The 19,867-nt window shown below is 54.9% G+C and overlaps 1 pseudogene; it reads left to right on the forward strand.

The window, feature by feature from the left end:
• The first annotated feature begins 15,080 nt into the window (after positions 1 to 15,080).
• Positions 15,081 to 18,931, forward strand: LOC127487741 (U2 small nuclear ribonucleoprotein B'' pseudogene; annotated as a pseudogene).
• The last annotated feature ends 936 nt before the right edge of the window (positions 18,932 to 19,867 follow it).

The following is a 19,867-nucleotide window of genomic DNA, read 5'->3' on the forward strand; positions in this document are numbered from 1 at the left end:
CAGTTCCTGGCCCCCCTGGCTTCAGCTTGGCCCAACCCTGTCTATTGTAGCCATCTGGGGCATGAACCAACAGGTGGGAGATCTCCCTCTCTCTGTCACTCTGTCTTTAAAATAAATAAGTCTTTAACACACACAAACACACACACAGAAACAGCAAACATTGGACGTGAGGTTGAGCAAGAAGGAAGGGGTGATTTGGGAACCCCCGGAAAAACACTAATCCATGGGAACCAAAACAGGTGCCTCAGCCCCCGGCACAGACCAACACCTGCCTGTGTTGCCGAGCAGGTGTCTAGCTGAGTAATTGGCCTACGGGTGCTCCTTTGCCCCTGGAGAGTGAGGGAATGAGGAAAGGGTTCGGGACCCATCTCATGCGTATCCTGGGGAGAAGTCCAGGGCAGGGACCCATCTCATGCGTATCCTGGGGAGAAGTCCAGGGCAGGGGTAGGGCTACTCCTGGGAGAAGTCTTCTCCCTCCCAGGAGAAAGCCACCGTCCACGGTGTAGAGGTATTCAGTGATGTCAGAGCAAGTTCCTGCGTGGTCGGTGGCTGGGATCACGTGAGATGGCGTCTCTGTGACTCTCCTGGCCTTCGTCACGTGGTGCCAAGGGACCTGTCCGCACAGAGCAGGAGGAAAGAACACCTGATGCTTTAGGGCACCTGGAGCTTCCCCAGAGTCCCCTTAGATCTCCCTGGTCGCGGCCGCGTCCCAGGGCTGCTCCTAGCTGCAAGGCAGGCTGGGAAAGTGAGCTCTTCCTGTCCCTAGAAGAGACAGGGGAGGGAGAGGGGCCCGGGACCTGGTTAGTGACAAACGGGTGCAAGCACTTGGGCCATCCTCCACTGTACTCCCGGGCCACAGCAGAGAGCTGGCCTGGAAGAGGGGCAACCAGGACAGAATCCGGCACCCTGACCGGGACTAGAACCCGGTGTGCCGGTGCTGCTAGGTGGAGGATTAGCCTAGTGAGCTGCGGTGCCGGCCTCCTGCTCTGCTTCTAATCCAGCTCCCTGCTAATGCACACTCCGGAAAACAGCAGGTGATGGCGCAAGTCCTTGGGCCCCTGCCACCGACGTGGGAGACCTGGATGGAGTTCTGGGCTCCTGGCTTTGGGCCCGGCCCAGCCCTGGCTGATGCAGGCATTTGGAGAGGAGTGAACCAGCAAATGGAAGATCTCTCTCTCTCTCTCCCTCCCTCTCTTTCTGCCTTTCAAGTAATTATCAATAAATAAGTCAACTTTTTTTTTTTTTTCAAAAGAAGGGCATGCACACACACACACACACACACACACCCAGCAAGGGGAAGGGGTGGACAGATGGACACAGGATCTGGGGTCTGCAGCCCTCACTGAGGAGCTGCTCCTGGGGCCCGCCTTCACCGCCTGTCAAGCGACACAGGGACTGTCGCCACTGAGCACGTCTGTGGCTCGGGGTTCTCTTACCTGGGAGACAAAGCATCCAAAGGATGCCCCTGCTGCCCCAGCCCGAGCCCCAGGAGCTCAGTGGTTCTGCACCGAGCCCACACGACAGAGTGTAGCTGGGCCATCCGGCGCACAGCCAGGTTCAAGTCCAAAGGCTGAGGACGGCGCCGAGAGCAGAAGCCCTCCCTGGGGCCGCGAGCCGGCTGACAGCGGCTCCCGGGAGCTGGAACCTGAACTCTCTAGGTATTTTACTCACCTGGTTGTCTTCAGCTGCGTTTCTCCCTCACTCAGCAACTCTCTGATCCCGGAACATTTCCAGATTGTGTGGCAATCGCATTACCCCGTTGTGAATAAATGTGCTTGCGTTCTGTTTGTCTTTTGAAAAATTACCAGCAATGGACAGGCCCGCTTGGACCTCCCTCTGAACCTCGCTCGTTGTCCTAAGCAACCGGCTCCTGCCCTCAAGCCCTCCCCACCCCACCCCCCCGGCTTTGGGTGCTACATTCGGTAACCAGCCCAGTGACCAGGACGAACAACCCTGCAGGACAGCACATCCCGAGTGGACAGCTGCCCCCTGGAGTTGGCCAGAGCCTGTGCAGGCAGGAACTGCACCAGCCACCCGCGTTCTCTGCACGGCGCGCCTGGCTTCCGGCACTCGGAGCCCTCAAGGCTGCAGGGACCCAAGGGCTCAGCTTTCTCCCTTCGGGGACAAAGGCAGAGGCAGGACAAGGACTTACCCAGCAGAACCTAGCCAGGGCTGTGCCAGTGGGGGATGCCCTAAGGGTTCCTGGTGAAGACATAGGTCTGTTTGGGCAGGAAGAGGCATCAGTGGGCCGGGGGAGGTGGGGGACCTGGACGTGGCTTATATGTGATGGTGTGTGGCAGCCACACGGTAGCAACAAGAAGTGGGGTCTCTGCCACCATGAGGGTCATTGCCAGACGTGTCTCAGCGTCGCAGGAGGCACGCTGGCTGTACCCGCAAGGAGGTGCGGATGCCGGCCCCTTCCTTGACATTCCCCACCCCACCCCCAGCCCCTAGAAGTCGGTGGGCCTGGCGACCCTCCAGACTCCTGGCAAACCCGGTTTGCTGCCATCCGCGGCCGCCCACGCTGCTTGCGGCTCTCAACACATGGCTGTTTCGTTACACTCTCTTTCTGTTTTGCAATTGTTTGCTGGTTGTGTCATCTGTGTATGTTGCGTCTGAACGGGAGAGAGGCTCCCGGGGAGGTTCAGGTCTTTTTCCAGTCTTCTTCCTCCTCCTCCACAACCACCCCCTGCCCCCAGTAACACCCAAACAGCCAGCACCCGATCCAGGGCATTACATAACAGGGACAAAAATGCTTGTAAATGAGTTCATGGCAGACACTCAGAGCTCTGCTCCCACTACAAATAAACACCGTGCGGGCTGAAAGCTGAGGAATGCGAGTACGGGCGCGCTGCGTTTACAATTCATTTAGTAGATGACGTGCTCACGAGGAGACTCCAAACATGCATGGAAAACGGAACTCAAAGACGAGGTTAGGGGCCAGCATCGTAGCACAGCCGCCACCTGCAACTCTGACATCCCGTATCGGAGCGCCAGTTCGAATCCTCACCACCCTGCTTCCGATCCAGCTCCCCCACTAATGCGCCTGGGAAAGCAGCAAAAGACGGCCCAAGGGCTTGGGCTCCAGCCACCCCCATGGGAGTTCCAGGCTCCTGGCTTTGGCCTGGCCCAGTCTCAGCTGTTGCAGACATTTGCAGAATGAACTGGTGGATGGAAGATTCTCTCTCTCTCTCTCTCTCTCTCTCTCTCACTTACTCACTCTTTCTCTGCAATTACATTTCAAATAAATAAATAAATATTTTCCTTAAGAAAAGATAACCTTATTTTGGCGCAGAAACTTTTGAAATCCAACTTTTAGACTTGATTATGACTGACCTAATATCTGAGCAAGCAGTCTTGCTGCTGATGGAAATCTTAAATTACCAGTTCAGGGTAACAAAGTCATTCCTGGAATAAAATTTAGCGCTTTTATATATATTAAAAAAAAAAAACTTGGAACCTGTGCATATGGGGGGGTCTTCCAAAAGCTCATAGAAAATACATGGTTTTAGAATTTTTTTGGACTAAAATAAACTTAATTCCATTTTTCCGCCTCCTGCTCAAAGTAGCCCGATATTCGCCCTGACAGGGCTGTTAGATCCATTTAAAGAGTGGAAGAAGGCAGGTTGCACACGTACAGAAACTGTGCCCAGGGAGAGCCTTGCAGAGCTGCCAATCACTGAAGCCACCATTTTCAGGCACCCCTCCCCCACTCAGCAGTGCTAAGAGAATCCAGAGTGCCTCTGACTTTGCAAAATCCAACACGGCTTTCTCCAAGGGCATGGGATCCCCTGGGAGATGCACCTGGTCAGCTTTTTAGAAATGGATTTTCTTTTAAAACAATCATGACCAAGGCGAATTCTCTCTCTGCAGGCACCCAAGGTGCTGGGCAGCTCCTGGCCACCAGGGGGCGGGTTCTCCCCAGGCCTGGGCGAAGGCGCTGCCTGGGGACTCCAGCGGTCCCCAGTCTCAGAACAGCAGGGCCAGGAGGACAACCCTGAAGCTATGACCAGCAGGCCACGGACTGTGGGGAGCAACTGGGACTAGACTAAGTTACTGGAATTAAGACTTATTCTATGCATCTGCTCTCCCACAATATGGCGCTGGGAGAGGAGAAAACAGCTTTTACACAGCTGCCTCCAGTTCAACCAATAAACTGTAGGACTTGCTCCTGATTGGAGGAGAGCAGCGTACTCGGCGTGTGGGTAGCAGAGTTGGGATTGGTGGAAGAGGACTATAAAGGAGGAGAGAGACGGCATGCACCAGGAACATCTAAGGGGAACATCTAAGGGGAACACCTGAGCAGCCCCCGAGAGAGCCGGCCAGCGGTGTGCCGCTCCCCCGCGGAAGTGGGGAAAGTGGCAGGGGGTCCCGCCCCTCCACGGAGGTGGAAGTGTCGGTAGCCAACCCAGGAAGAACCAGCAGCAAACCCGGGGAGGGCCGAGCAGACAAAAGAACAGCGCAGGGTCCTGTGTCGTTCCTCCACGAAGAGGGGGAGCGACAACGGACCTGTTCCCAGTGGGCTCAAGAGAGCTGAGGGCCGTGAGTGCAGTGGTCAGGCTCTGGGGGAGGTCAGGTTCAAGTGACAAACAGGGAGGGAGAGCTGTGCTGATGGCTGTACCAGGAGCCAGCAGGGTGGGAGTGTCTGGGGCATGACCCTGGGAGACGGTGGTACTGGGTAGGGTGCTGGGTGGAGCCTGGCTGGTGAGGCCGAGAGAGAGAGTGTGTGTGGGTGCGGCCGCCACGCAGAGCCTGGCCAGCAGCCCTGCAGGGGTGGGGACCGTGTGACGTGGTCAAGGCAAAGTCCAGTCTCCTGTGTCTACGGTCAGCCTCAGTGTTCCCACCTCAGCAGGAGCCACTGTGAGACCGGGACCCACTCTTCCCTAAGACAACATGAGCGGTGTGCTTTATTCGTCGGCTTCTTCGGGCACACATGGAGCACCTACTGAATACCTGGTGCAGCCAGCACTGGGGTGGAAGCGCCCTCATGGATGTAGACCTGGTCACCGTCACCTTCTTCATACTCGTTCCCCTTTATAGGAAACGCTCCAGGTCCCTGGGCCCTCCCAGTCCCCGTAGGGACCCACTTGGTGTTTGTTGACTGAATGAGCGAGGTGGTCGTGTCCATCTCTGATATCACAGCCCAGGGGGGCAGGAGGCGGGACTCTCGGCCGCTCCGCTGCCACTACAAACAGGCAGACGTGCTCAACCTGAGCTGCCACTGCTGGTTTTCCTTCTGGGAAAATCTTCCGAGCCCGGCCGCTGGCACGGGGAATGGCGCCAAGACTGGATTTCCTACTTGTGTTTCTTCTTTGTCTCGGTAGAGAAAGCAAAGAGGGCGCCTTTGTAAAGAAAGGCATCTCCCTCCGATGGGCTCCGGCGCACGGCCCCTTTCCTGAGACCAGCTCAGAGAGCTCCAGGCTTCCCGCAGCCCTGTTAGGGGATCCTGCTATACCTGTTTATCAGACAGGGAAACTGAGGCTCGGGGGTGGGGCCGTGCCAAGGCACAGAGCTTTGGGAAGCAGTGAGCCCACTTCAAGACCCATGCACTGGGCTGAGTATTTGGCCCAGCAGTGGAGCCGCTGGCTGGGGTACCCACATCACACATCCCACATCAGGGTGCCTGGTTCAATTCCCAGCTCCACTTTTTTAAAAAATAATTATTTAGCTATTTGAAAGTCAGAGTTACACAGAGAGAGAGGTCTTCCATCTGCTGGTTCACTCCCTAATTGGCTGCAAAGGCCAGATCTGGGCTGATCCAAAGCCAGGAGCCAGGTGCTTCTTCGGGATCTCCCATGTGAGTGCAGGGGCCCAAGGACTTGGGCCATCTTCTACTGCTTTCCCAGGCCACAGCAGAGAGCTGGTTTGGAAGTGGAACAGCCAGGACATGAACCGGCGTTCATATGGGAGACCATATGAGACTCAGATGGAGTTCCGGGCTCTGGGCTTTGGCCTGGTCTAGCCCTGGCTATTGACTGGCAGGCATTCAGGGAGCCAGCCAGCCGATGGAAGATCTCTGCTTTTCAAATAAAATGCAAATAAATACAGATGAAATCTCTGTGTTGCCTGCGGCTCTCCATGGGTCCCCTTAGGGCAGGCTTGGGGAAAGCTGATGTCCCACGGCACAGAGGCAAGCAGTCTGGGATTGCGGACCCCGGAACACAGGAGGCCCTGGGCTTCACGGCTTCTCTCTGCGGCTGTGGGGGAGGGGTTTTCTCCTAAATCTGCATGTCTGTCTGTTTCGTAATCTGTGACACAGGGACCACAGTGGTACGTGCCTCCCGGGCTGGTCCCCAGGGCTAAGTGAAATGACACCCCTGGCGGCAGCAGCAGATCTGTAAGTGGACGCTATTGTAATGACAGCACGGGGCCTCGCTCAGGGTCACGAGTTGGCCACTCCCTGCGACAGGAGAACCAGATCCCGTGGGAGCCCCTTCCCGGCCCAGGTGCTCCCGGGGCCCAGTGCAGGTGCCTGGGAAAGTCTACAAGGCCAACACAGGGAACAAAGGCTCCAGGTGCTGGGTCATGCCTGGCCTGGCGGGGGGCCAGTTTCCTGCTGGCTCAGGTTGCTCCTGGCTGGCTGGGCTCCTGGAACTGACCCCTCCTCCTCCCTGCCCCTGGCAGCTGAGCGCTGAGGGTTGGGCCCGGCCTGGGCGACACACTTCCCTTTGGGAGCCCACTGTTGCAGCAGAAAGCCCTGAGATATGGGGGAGGGTCCGTTCTGGGCCCTCCTTCCTGCCCCGTAGCCTTGTAAACCCCCTTCCGAGCACCCCCACCCATGCCTAGAGCCTTGGCTAGGGCACAGAGGCTGGGGCCCAAGACCTGGTGTTGCAGAAGGGAGCAGCAGGTGGCCTGGGGCAAGCCTGCTGTCTCTGCACGTCGCTGTCTAGTGCTGGGCTGCAAACCCTGTGCTGGCCACGGATGAAGCCTTGGCAAGCCCCCGGCCACGACCTAAAGGACCCAAAGCTTCAGACCCAGCTGAGAGCGTGTTTGCCCAACAGCAGCCCTGCCCCCCTGCATGCCTCTCCCCCAGCCCCGCTGCTCCCGGCCCCCTGCCCTGTTTGCCCTCCTTGTGCAGTTTGCGCCTGTCTGGGGCGTTTGAGCTCTCTGTCCCCTTGTCCCGGAACACTTGGCGCTCCAGGTCTTTGCATGTCCTTGTCACTCAGGCCCTGCCTTCAGGTGCCCCCTCCTCAGAGAAGCCTTCCTTGGTGACCCCCTGACCCGTGTTCCTATCCCTGTTTCGTTTCATGCCTAGGAACCCCCTCCCCACAGCTCCCCATTTTGGGGGTACTGCCTCCGTCCACCAGATCCTAAGCTGAGTGAGGACAGGGACTTTGCTCCTGCTGCCCGAAGGGTCCAGAGCAGTGCCCCCCAAAACTCCCTGGTGGTGTCCCTCCCTGTGCAACCCATCTCTCTCTTTTTTCTAAGATCTATTTTTTTATTTTATTTTATTTATTTGAAAGGCAGAGTTGCAGGTGGGGTGGGGGTCAGGGGACAGAGAGATATCTCCCATCCGCTGGTTCACTCCCCAAATGGTTATAACAGCCTGGCTGAAGCCAGGAACCGTAGAATTCCATCCGGGTCTCCCACGTAAGTGCAGTGACCCACTACTTGAGCCACCTTTCACTGCTTTCCCAGGCCATCAGCAGGGAGCTGGATCAGAAGTGGAGCAGCCGGGACTTGAACTGGTGCCCATATGGGATGCTGGCACTGCAGATGGCAGCTTCACCTGCTACCCCACGGCGCCGGCCCTGTGACCCCTGTGAACGGGGGTCCTCTCTGTCCCCTGCAGTGGATACAGTTGTGACGGGGCAGTTCTGAGTGGGGGAGCAGCTCCAGAGGTTCCCCAAACACTCTCCCGTGTGGCGCCTCGCTGCACCTCGCAGCTCCAAGGGACAAGTCGAGCAGGATCATAAACCCGACTTCATGGAGAAGCAAGTGGAGGCATCAGAGGCTTAAGCGCCTGTCTTGCACCATCTGCCTTCTCCAGTGCCACACCAAGACTCGAATGCCCGTCTCAGGCGGCTCGCTTGCTTTTGAGATCTATTTATTTATTTGCAAGGAAGAGAGGAGAGAGATCTTCCATTCACTGGTGCACTTCCCAAATGCCCACCACCGGCAGGGTTGGGCCAGGCTGAAGCCAAGAGCCTAGAACTCCATCTGGGTCTCCCATGTGGGTGCAGGAGCCCAAGCACTTGGGCCATCTTCTGCTGTTTTCCCAGGCCTATCAGCAGAGAGCTGGACTGGAAGTGGAGCAGCCGGGACCCCCACTCGTCTATGGGATGACGGTGCCGTGTCAGACAGCTCTTTGCAGGACCCGAGCCAGACGGGGGACTGCCTTCGAGGACAGAAGCCACACCTTTCTGTGGGTGATGACTTAGACATGCAACACGTTTAGAATCACTGTATGGTGGGGGGTGGCGTCCTCTGGTCACTGAGGTTCTTTCTTGCTCCAGATTTTTCTAGGATTCTAGGATGCCTTCGCCCCCCACCCCAGGACCCCAGCAGTCACCCAAATCCTCAGAAGCGCAAGTCTCTTACACAAAATGGTGTGGTGTTTGCAAAAAAGCTCTGCTCCTCCTCCCACAGACTTTGTTATCTTTTTTAATGATTTATTTATTTGAACAGAGAACAGAGTGACAGAGACAGAGAGAGAGATCTTCCACCCACTGGTTCACTCTCCAGATGACTGCAACAGCTGGAGCTGGGCCATGCTGAAGCCAAGAGCCAGGAACTCCATCCTGGTCTCCCACACGGATGGCACCGGCCCAGTGCTTCCCAGGCACCTTAGCAGGTGCTGGATCAGAACCAGTATCCACGACTCAACCATGTGGGATATGGGATGCAGGCACTGATATGGGATGTAGAGGTCCCAAGCTGTACTTAACCCGCTGTGCCACAACACCCTCTCCTCCTCAGTCCTGTCAGTCTCCTCTTGTCAATCCTCTCTAGATTACTTGTAGCACCTGACGCAATGTCAATGCTGTATAAATAGTTGTTACATTGTATCATTCAGGGGATAATGACAGGAAAAGAAGTGGGCCTGTTCAGATGTAACCACAGTAGGGCTAACTACCTTCTGGATCTGAGATTAGCTAAATCCTTGGAAGCAAAGCTGGTGGATGTGGAGGGTGGACTGCACAAATGTTCCCTAAAATTCTTGCCCTCTTCCGGGGCTGCGAAGTCCCATTTTGTTCCCCGTTCTCCTGCCTTGGAATCCCAGCAGTGCCAGCGTGTGCTCCGCCCCCTTCCCACATACCAGCTGCACGTGCAGTTCAGAGGGGCCTGCCCTCACACGGTGATGGCAGAGAGGCAGGTCTAGAACCCAGCCAGTTTGACTCCAAGCGGGCGTGAACTCACTCCCAGCTGCGTGGAAAATGAAGTTTTTCCTGGCTAAATTGTTAAAGTCATCACACAGCCTTTGGATCACCGTGTTATGCTCATTAAGGGCTTAGAGAGTCTTTGGATGGCCTTCTGCTAGGTCTTTTGGTGAGGGAGGGAGGGGACCAGAGACTCCTGGCCACACCTACTTGATGGATCACAGGGCAGAAATCGATGCATGGGGCACAGGAGGGCACAGAGGTTGAGACACCACAGGTTCCAGTCCCAGCTGCTCCACTTTGCATCCAGCTCCCTGCTAACGCACCAGGGGAGCGGCAGAGGATGGCCCAAGTAGTTGGGCCCCTGCCACCCACGTGGAGGCCTGGATGGAGTTCCAGGCTCCTAACTTCAGCCTGGCCCAGCCCTAACTGTTGCAGGCATTGGGGAGTGAAGCAACGGATGGAAGATCTTTTAGTCTCTCTGTGTCTCTCTTTCAAATGAAATGAAAGTAAATTAAAATTAAAAAAAGAAACTGATGCATATTAGAAGTTTGTAAATATGTTCCTATGTGAGGTGCAGGTGCACACGGAAAGTTTGGAAGTCTCCAGAAAGTATTCAAAATGCCAAAGGTAGGGGCGGGTGTGTGGCGCAGGGGGAAGGGCATTGCTTGGGATGCCTACATCCCGTATCGGAATGCTTTGTTCCAGTCCCAGCTACTCAGCCCCCAATCCAGCTTCCTGCTAATGCACACCCTGGAAGATAACGGTGATGGTTCGGGTGCTTGGTATCTGCCACCCACATGGGAGACCTGGATGGAGTGCCAGGCTCTTGGCTTCAGCCTAGCCCAGCCCAGCTGTTGTAGGCACTGGGGGAATGAACCAGTGGATGGTAGATCTCCCTCCACCTATCTCTTTGTCTCTTTCTCTGAGTTTGAAATAATGATTCTTTTTAAAGATTTATTTATGTATTTGAAAGTCTGCGCTCAGCCCTCTGCCTCTCTGCTGAGCCGCCCGCCCGGCCTGCCCAGGTGTATTCTCTCCACTCAGCCATGTTACCTCACCCTCCCCCCGTCCCAGCGACTGGGCGCTCTCTCTCTCTCTTCCATTCTGATGGATGCCCTATCCCCAATAAAGCCTTTTCACTCCGCTCTCTGTCTGAATTCTTTCTTGCATGAAGACAAGAACCCCACGACTTCCACGGCCTTTTCTTCTGTGACATTTCTGGTGATAATGAAGGGACCCACACAGGAGGGGATCCATGCACAAGAGGGACCCACACACAAAGGTTCCACTAAGAAACCCACGAGGGAATTCACAAAGGGGTCAGGAAGGGATTGACATGAAACTCCATCCAGCTCTCTGCTGTGGCCTGGGAAGGCAGTAGAAGATGGCCCAGGTCCTTGGGCCCCTGCACCCACGTGGGAGATCTGAACGAAACTCCTGGCTCCTGGCTTCAGATTGGCGCAGCTCTGGCCTTTGTGGCCATCTTGGGAGTGAACCAGCGGATGGAAGACTTCTCTCTCTCTCTCTCTCTCTCTGTCTCTGTCTCTACCTCACTCTATAACTCTGTCTTTCAAATAAATAAAATAAACCTGTTTTTTAAAAAAAGTCAGAGTTACACAGAGAGAAAAGGAGAGGCTGAGAGAGAGAGAGAGAGAGAGAGGTCTTCTATCCACTGGTTCACTCCCCAACTGGCTGCAATGGCCAGAACTGTGCCAATCCAAAGGCAGGAGCCAGGAGCTTCTTCCAGGTCTCCCTTGTGGGTTCAGGGGCCTAAGGACTTGGGCCATCTTCTACTGCTTTCCCAGGCCACAGCAGAGAGCTGGATCAGAAGTGAAGCAAGTGGGTCTCAGACTGACTCTCATATGGGATGCTGGCACTGCAGGCAGTGGCTTTACCAGCTACGCCACAGTGCCGGCCCCTAAATAATATTTTTTTAAAAAAATGCTAATAGTATGGGCTGGCATTGTGGTACGGAGGGATAAACCACCATCTGCAACACCAACATCCCATTTGAGCGTGGGTTCGAGTCCCAGCTGCTCCACTTCTGATCCAGCTCCTTGCTAATGCTCCTGGGAAAGCAGCCAGCGATGCCCCCCAAGTGCTTGGGCCCCTGCCACCCACGTGGGAGACCCAGATGGAGCTCCAGGCTCCTGGTTTTGGCTTGGTCCAGTTCTGGCCATTGCAGCCACTTGCTGAGTCAACCAATGGATGGAAGATGTTTCTGTCTCTAACTCTGCCTTTCAAATAAATAAATAAATCGGGGCTGGCACCTTGGCTCACTTGGTTAATCCTCCACCTGTGGTGGCACCCGCATCCCATATGGGCACCGGATTCTGTCCTGGTTGCTCCTCTTCCAGTCCAGCTCTCTGCTGTGGCCCGGGAGGGCAGTGGAGGATGGCCCAAGTGGTTGGGCTCTGCACCCGCATGGAAGATCGGGAGGAAGCACCTGGCTCCTGGCTTCGGATCGGTGCAGCATTGGCCGCGGCAGCCATTTGAGGGGTGAACCAACGGAAGGAAGACCTTTCTCTCTCTCTCTCACTGTCTGTAACTCTACCTGTCAAATAAATAAATAAATAAAATCTTTAAATAAATAAATAAATCTTTTAAAGGAAAATGCCCATGGGACATCTCCAAATATAAACTTGTGGGTGACTTTTCACTCTTCTTAATTCTTTTCGGTATTGTCTAAAACTTTATTATACAATGAGCAAGCATTTCCTTTATAACCAAGAGAAAAAAAAAAAGAGAATAAAGCCAAGTTCATTTTGAAAAGAAAGTGAAAATGCCACTGACTGGAAGAAGGGAGGAGGAGAGGTTGTGACCCTCACGTGATGGGGTTCGCGGTCCAGGTCCAGGAGCTCTGGGATGGTTGGCAGCTGGAACTCTGTGCCAGCTGCCGTGGACCCTGCACGTGGGGCACACTCCAGGCATGAATGAGGATCAAGCGGATGTCTCCCCCTGTGTGAGGCACAGACACCCTAATCCCCCCGCCCCGCCCCCGGCACTCCCTTCAAACAAGCCTCAGCTTCCTTCGATCCCCCAGTGATTGATGTCACAAGCCCTTAAGGGAAATTGAGAGCGAAAATGCTTGTTTAAGGGGTGACTGTGCCTGAGTCAGAGTCACCCGCGCTCACGGCTCTGGAGTTTCCAGACTGTGAACTTAACCTGCCCGCGCTCGTGAGTCAGGCCCAGTCAGCGCCGGCTGTGTGTACACATGCGTCCCAGCCCTGCTCCTGCCCGGCCCAGCCACAGCCCAGGCCCTTAGCAGCCTCCTCATCCGTAGATCCTGGGAGGCGCTCTGGCTGCGGGGTGGGGGGTGCACACGGCCCTCCTGGGTGCCAAGATCAGGCTGCAGCTGGCAGATAGGAACCGAAGAAGGGAAAATAAACATCGTCTCGCACATGGTGCAGCGGGCAGGCTGTAGCTTAGCAGTAAGTAGTGCTTAGAGAAGAATCGGAAGCAACACACGTGTCTGTTCTCAGGCATCGTGGTAGAGCCAGAGGAGAAAATAGGAGACAGCTGAAACAGTGAGTCAGACCGACAGAAGGTGATGAAGGAAACAGTCAGGCCTAAAGGTAAGAGAAAAGTTGCAGAGCAGTGGGTGTGCTCCCCTCCTGTTTCTGTGAATGTCTATTATAACTCTTATTTTAAGATTTGTCTTTAATTTGAAAAGCAGTGTTACAGAGAGAAGAGGAGAGACACAGAGAGAGTGAGAGATCTTCCATCTGCTGGTTCACGCCCCCCAAATGGCCTGAGTGGCTGGAACTGGGCCAGGTCAAAGCCAGGAGCCAGGAGCTTCTTCCGGGTCTCCCATGTGGGTGCAGGGGCCCAAGGACTTGGGCCATCTTCTACTGCTTTCCCAGGCCACAGGAGAGAGCTGGACTGGAAGAGGAGCAGCCGGGGCTAGAATCGTCACCCATATGGGATGCCAGCGCTGCAGGCGGAGGATTAACCTACTGCGCCATGGCGCCAGCCCCTTACTCTCATTTTAAAAATTACAAATGAGTAGGCACATGACCTAGTAGGAAGGGTGCTGGTTTAAATGCCCGCCTGCCACATTGAAGTGTCTGGGTTCGAGTCCTCAGCTCCTGACTCCAGCTTCCTGCTAATGTAGATCCTGGGAGGTGGCAGTGATGGGCCCCTGCACCCACATAGGAGACCCGGATTGCGTTCCAGCCCCAAGGAGCGGCCATTGTGGGCATTTGGGGAGTAAACCAGCAATGAATGAGCTCGCTTGCTCTCCCCTCCTCCTGCTTCTCAAATAAATAGATGAATATTTTTTAAAGAATTTATAACTGCACATTTTCTCATTGTGAAAAGGTGAAAAATACAGAGACGTTCAGCAGGAGACACAAAACGCCCCCATCGGCACACCACTAGGCAGGGCAGCCTAAGTTATGCTGGGCTAACAGACATCTCAAACCTCCGAGGCTTAGACCAGCACGAGTGGACTTCCTGCCTGAGCTTCACCCCCAGTGGGGCTCATGGGGGCCGAGTCCAGTGTGTGATCGCCCCATGGACACCCCCCCCGGGACATCCCCCCACAGGACACTTCCAGCAGGGACACCTGTCCCTCTCTTTCCCTCTCATTTCACTGGGCTAACGTCAGAGAGTGTGAAAGTGAAACTTTCCCCTGGACACGGAGAGAGCTGGAACTAGCGGCATCCTCATGGTGTCCCCGGTGCCACCCACGGCACACCCTCCCCCCAGGGGGTGTTCACTGCTGTGTCCTTCCTGGCCTTCCTGCACACAGTGATAAATGAGCAGACTTCAACAAGTTCATGGAAAAATGGAAATAAAAGATAAGGCTGGGGCAGGTGTTTGGTCAAGTGGTTAAGATAATGCCTGGTAATCCTGCCTCACATACTGGACTCCTGGCTCCGCTCCCAATACCGACTTCCTGCCAGCGTGCACCCTGGGAGGCAGCAGATGATGGCGTAAGTACTTGGGTCCCTGTCACCCATGGGAGAGGCCTGCATGGAGCTCCCAGCTCCTGGCTTGGGCCTGGCCCAGCCCTGGCTGTTGCAGGCATTTGGGGAATGATCCAGCAGTTGGATAATCTCCCAATCTTTCTGTCTTTCAAATAATTCCATTAATCTATTTTTAGCTTTATGCAAAAACATTTTGGAATCCGCACAGATTGGGGGGAGGTCTTCAGAAAGATTACACATCATGAAAAACTACGTGGGTTTCAAAGTTCTTGTGCACCCAGGGCCAGCGCTGTGGCTCAGCGGGTTAACGCCCTGGCCTGAAACACTGGCATCCCATGTGGGCACTGGTTCTAGTCCTAGCTGCTCCTCCTCTGATCCAGTTCTCTGCTATGGCCTGGGATAGCAGTGGAGGATGGCCCAAGTCCTTGGGCCCCTGCACCTGCGTGGGAGACCTGGAGGAGGCTCCTGGCACCTGGCTTCGGATCGGCACAGCTCCTGCCGTTGTGGCCATCTGGGGAGTGAACCAGTGGATGAAAGACCTCTCTCTCTGTCTCTACCTCTCTGTAACTCTGTCTTTCAAATAAATAAAATAAATCTATAAAAAAAAAAGTTCTTGTGCACCCAAATAAAGCTATCATGTGTTTGCATTTTCCATGAAGCTTTTAAAGAGAACTATTTTTCTTTAGATTCATTTACTTACTTACTTACTTACTTACTTGAAAGGCAGAGTTACAGAGAAAGAAAAAGAGACAGAGAGGCTTTCCATCTGCCGGGTCACTCTCTAAAGGGCAGCAATAGCTGGTTGCTGGGCCAGGCCAAAGCCAAGAGCCAGAAGCTTCTTCCAGGTCTCTCACTTGGGTGCAAGGGCCCAAGCATTCGGGCATCTTCCACTGCTTTCCCAGGCACATTAGCAGGGAGCTGGATTGGAAATGGAGCAGCTGGGACTCGAACCAGTGCCCATTTGGGATGCCGGAGACACAGGTGGCTGCTTTACCCAATATGCCACAGCGCCGGCCCCCAATGGCCACAATAGCCAGAGCCAGGCCTGACTGAAGCCGGGAGCCTGGAACTCCATCCAGATCTCCCACATGTGCGGCAGGGGCCCAGGCATTTGTGCCATCACTGCTGCTTCCCAGGGGCCCGGACAGGGAGCTGGATCAGAAGCACGGAATGCTGGACTGCCCTAGGCGCTCCGCGATGGGATGCGGGCATCCTAAGCAGCGGCTGAACTCACTGGGCTGCAATGCCCGCCCCAGTCATTTTATAAAAATTTTAGAATAGAATGCAGGTTTGCTTGTCAGATCTAGGTTTGAATCCCAAAGAGATTGTTCACCAGCTGTGACCCCTTAGACAAGCTCCTGGATCTTGCCAGGACGCCTGTTCCTGCTTCCTGGGTGCAGGTGGGGATTGAAGGTGACGTCATAAACAAGGCCCTGGATACCCAGCAGCTTAGTGGAAAGCGTTACCATGGTAACAGCTGATGCGAGTGCCTGGAAGCCAGGCGCGCAGAGGAACGAGAACCAAGAAAAGCCCTTTCCTTCCTTGGATGAGCCTTCCTGGACAGTCTCTGCTCCAGCTTCTGTATCCCGCAGCCCCGGATGCCTCCCGAGACCTGAAGTGTGAGAGAGGGATGTCTTAATGGCGGGTCTTATCTTTTCTTTTTTTTAAGATTTATTTTTTTATTTGAAAGAGTTACAGAGAGAGAGAGAGAGAGAGAGAGAGAGAGAGAGGTCTTCCATCCTTTGGTTCACTCCTCAGATGGCTGCAATAGCCAGAGCTGTGCTGATCCAAAGCCAGGAGTCAGTAGCTTCTTCTGGTCTCCCACGTGGGTGCAGGGGCCCAAGGACTTGGGCCATCTTCTACTGCTTTCCTAGGCCACAGCAGAGAGCTAGATCAGAAGTGGAGCAGCTGGGACTCGAACCGGCACCCATATGGGATGCTGGCACTGCAAGTGGAAGCTTTACCCACTATGCCACAGCACTGGCCCCCTTTTTTTTTTTCTTTTTGAGATGTATTTACTTATTTGAAAGTCAGAGTTACAAAGAGAAAGGAAAGAGAGAGAGAGACAGAGAACGTCCATCCCCTGGTTCACTCCCCAAATGGCTGCAACAGCTAGAGCTGGGCCAGGCCAAAGCCAGGAGCCAGGAACTTCTTCTAGGTCTCCCACATGGGTGCAGGGCACAAGCACTTGGGCCATCTTCAATGGCTTTCCCAGGCCATCAGCAGGGAGCTGGATCAGAAGTGGAGCAGCTGGGACTTGAACTGTTGTCCATATGGGATGCCATCACTGCAGATGACAGTTTAACCCATTGTGTCATAGTGCCAGCCCCTCTTTTTTCTTAAAGATTTATTTACTTCTTCAAAATTCAGAGTTACAGAGAGAGAGAGGGAGAAACTGAGAGAGAGAGAGAGAGAGATATCTTCCATCCACTGGTTCACTCTTCAAATGCAGAGTCCCAGCTGCTCCACTATTTTTTTTTTTTCAAAAAAAAATTTATTTATTTATTTGAGAAGTAGAGTTACAGACAGTGAGAGGGAGAGACAGAGAATGGTCTTCTGTCCATTGGTTCACTCCCCAAATGGCCCCAAAGGCTGGAGCTGCGCTGATCTGAAGCCAGGAGCCAAGTGCTTCTTCCGGGTCTCCCTTGTGGGTACAGGGGCCCAAGGACTTGGGCCATCTTCTACTGCTTTCCCAGGCCACAGCAGAGAGCTGGATCAGAAGTGGAGCAGGCCGGCGCTGCGGCTCACTAGGCTAATCCTCCGCCTGCGGTGCCGGCACACCGGGTTCTAGTCCCGGTCAGGGCATCGGTTGCTCCTCTTCCTGTCCAGCTCTCTGCTGTGGCCCGGGAGTGCAGTGGAGGATGGCCCAAGTGCTTGTGCCCTGCACCCGCATGGGAGACCAGGAGAAGCACCTGGCTCCTGGCTTCGGATCAGCGCGGTGCGCCAGCTGCAGCGGCCATTTGCAGGGTGAACCAACGGAAAAGGAAGATCTTTGTCTCTCTGTCTCTCACTGTCCACTCTGCCTGTCCAAAAAAAAAAAAAAAAAAAAGAAGAAGAAGAAGTGGAGCAGCTGGGACTAGAACCAGCGCCCATATGGGATGCTGGCACTTCAGGCCAGGGGTTCAACTCGCTGCACCACAGCGCCGGCCCCAACACCTGTATCTTGTTTTCCAACTTCCAGTTCCTGCTGGAGAGAGCATAGCGCTCTGGCTACTTAAACATGGACATCAGACCAGATCATACAATTTATATTAGTAATATGAGTGACAAAAATTAAAAAAGAAGAACCGAAGAGATCCCTATACTCCCCGCGTTCTCAGTTTGGCCACGTGGTAGACACTGCGGCTGCCAAGACCATGAAGGGGAGGGGCAGGCCTCGGTTATCTCGCAGATGCTCTGCACACTCACAAGGACTTCCACTGCGAGTCCAGTTTGCAAAAACAGATTCTGATATAATATCTAAAATACGTGGCACTTGGCTGGCAAAGAGAAAAGCGAAAATCGCATCACAAAGAGAAAGCCTGAGCAACAACACCCAACTCAGCCAATAACCACGGGAGTTCAGCACCAGGCCCTCAGGTCCCTAATTACCCTGCTAACGGAATTTCAGTCTTCAGGAACTTATGGGAAGGGACTAAGGAGATGACCCTGCCCTTGCTGTTTAATCAGCACCCTGGTTTCAAGGAAGCACATTTAGTACCTGGCAGACCAGGCTTGTGTAGAATTTGAAAATGTTGGGGCTGGTGCTGTGGCATAGCAAGGTAAGGCTGCTGCCTGCAGTGCCGGCATCCCATTTGGGCACCGGTTTGAGTCCCGGCTGCTCCACTTCTGATCCAGCTCTCTGCTATGGCCTAGGAAAGCAGTGGAACATGGCCCAAATCCTTGGGCCCCTGCACCTGCGTGGGAGACCTGGAAGAAGCTCCTGGCTCCTGGCTTCAGATCGGCCCAGCTCCAGCCTTTGGGGCCATTTGGGGAGTGAACCAGCTGATAGAAGATTCCTCTCTCTCTACCTCTGCCTCTCTCTAACTCTGCCATGTGGGCGCAGGGCCCCAGTGCTTGGGCCATCCTCCACTGCTCTCCCAGGCACATTAACAGGGAGCTGGATCAGAAGTGGAGCAGCCGGGATTTGAACTAGCACCTATATGGGAAGTCTGCCTTGCAGGCCGTGGCTTTACCTGATAAACCACAGCACAGGCCCTGATACCTGAGTCTCCCATCAGAGTACTTGTGTTCAGTGTCTGGCTCCTGCTCCTAGCTTCAGCTTCCTGCTAGTGAAATAGCAATGATGGCTCCAGTAGTTCGACTCCCTACACCCACTTGGGAGGCCTGAATTGAGTTCTCCCCCGGGGTGGGTATTTGCACAGTGAACTAGGATATGACAGTTCTGTCTCTCTCTGAAAACAGTTATTTAAAAACTGTACATCGACAATGGAATTAGAAAGTAAATTTCTTTTGGTGCAAAAACAGTTTGAAACCCATGCACAGGAAAAGGTCTTCAAATGTTGCATGGAGAATATATATTTAAATAAACAGCTTAGCCTGGGTTTTTCTGCAACAGAATAAACGGAACTTTTACTGGTATTTTCCACAAAGGCTCTGCGGTTCCCTGGTCATGTCCTGTTTGTCCCCGGGGGCAGGGGGACTCAGTGGGACTGAGCCCAGGCCGGGGTGGGGGTGGGGTGCACGGGGCGGGCAGCCAGCCAGGTGCCCGCGGGACCGGGCCAGAGCTGCCCACGAGGGCTGGCTGCGTGCCGGGAACTCGCTGTCTTTCCATTTAAGCAGACACAGGCCGTCTGTTGAGACGCTGGAAACATCTGACCTTTCACAGAGCATCTCAAGAGTGGGGGCGGGGAGCCGAGGGAAGCGCTTGGCTTTCCGTAAATGGTTAACCCTTTCCACGCAAGGCTATCTGGCTCGGGAGGTGGCTACGGGGCCGCGCAGAGCCCTCCCGCGGAGGGGCGGCGGCGGGGTGCGGGGCGCTGGGAGCAGACCTGCGCGGGCAGCTGCACCTGCAGGGCCCAGGGCCGGCCACGCGGGGAGCAGGGACCGCCCCCCGACTCCTCCAGGCCACCCGGGGCAGCACCGCGGGCTGTAAACCCTGCACACCCGGGCGAGCCTGCGTGCCTTGGGACAGCACGGACCGCGGTTACGCAATCGCAAGCGCTAGGCTCAAAAACGGGGTGTGGGGGAGCAAGATGGCTTCCCTCCACCTTTCCAGATGGCTGTGAAATAAACCCACAAGAAGAAGATTCGCGGGGGAAACCCAGGCGTAATCTTGAGCATGCGCACTGGAGAGCCACGGAGGCGAGGGAAGGGGTGGTCCCTGAGCTGCAGAGGAGTGCGGGGGTGGTCGCAAGAAGCGACCATCGATTAATTTCCCTGCGTGGCCCCAGCAGCCCCAGCTGGGCAGGGGGTGGCCTGCCTGGGCGCCCTGGCTGGGGTCCCGGGACAATGACTGGGGACTGTTGGCTCCCTTTGGGAGGCTGTGCGGGCAGATGGGGGAGCTCAGAGAGCGCCTCTGTCACCCGAGCAGCCTGTTTTGGGGTGCAGTTCCTGACTTTCCACAGGGGTTCAGATCTGGGGCCAGCTCTGTGGACCAGTGGTTGAGCCTCT

The sequence above is a fragment of the Oryctolagus cuniculus genome, chromosome 12, assembly GCF_964237555.1.
Source record: "Oryctolagus cuniculus chromosome 12, mOryCun1.1, whole genome shotgun sequence".
In the NCBI taxonomy this organism is placed as follows: domain Eukaryota; kingdom Metazoa; phylum Chordata; class Mammalia; order Lagomorpha; family Leporidae; genus Oryctolagus; species Oryctolagus cuniculus.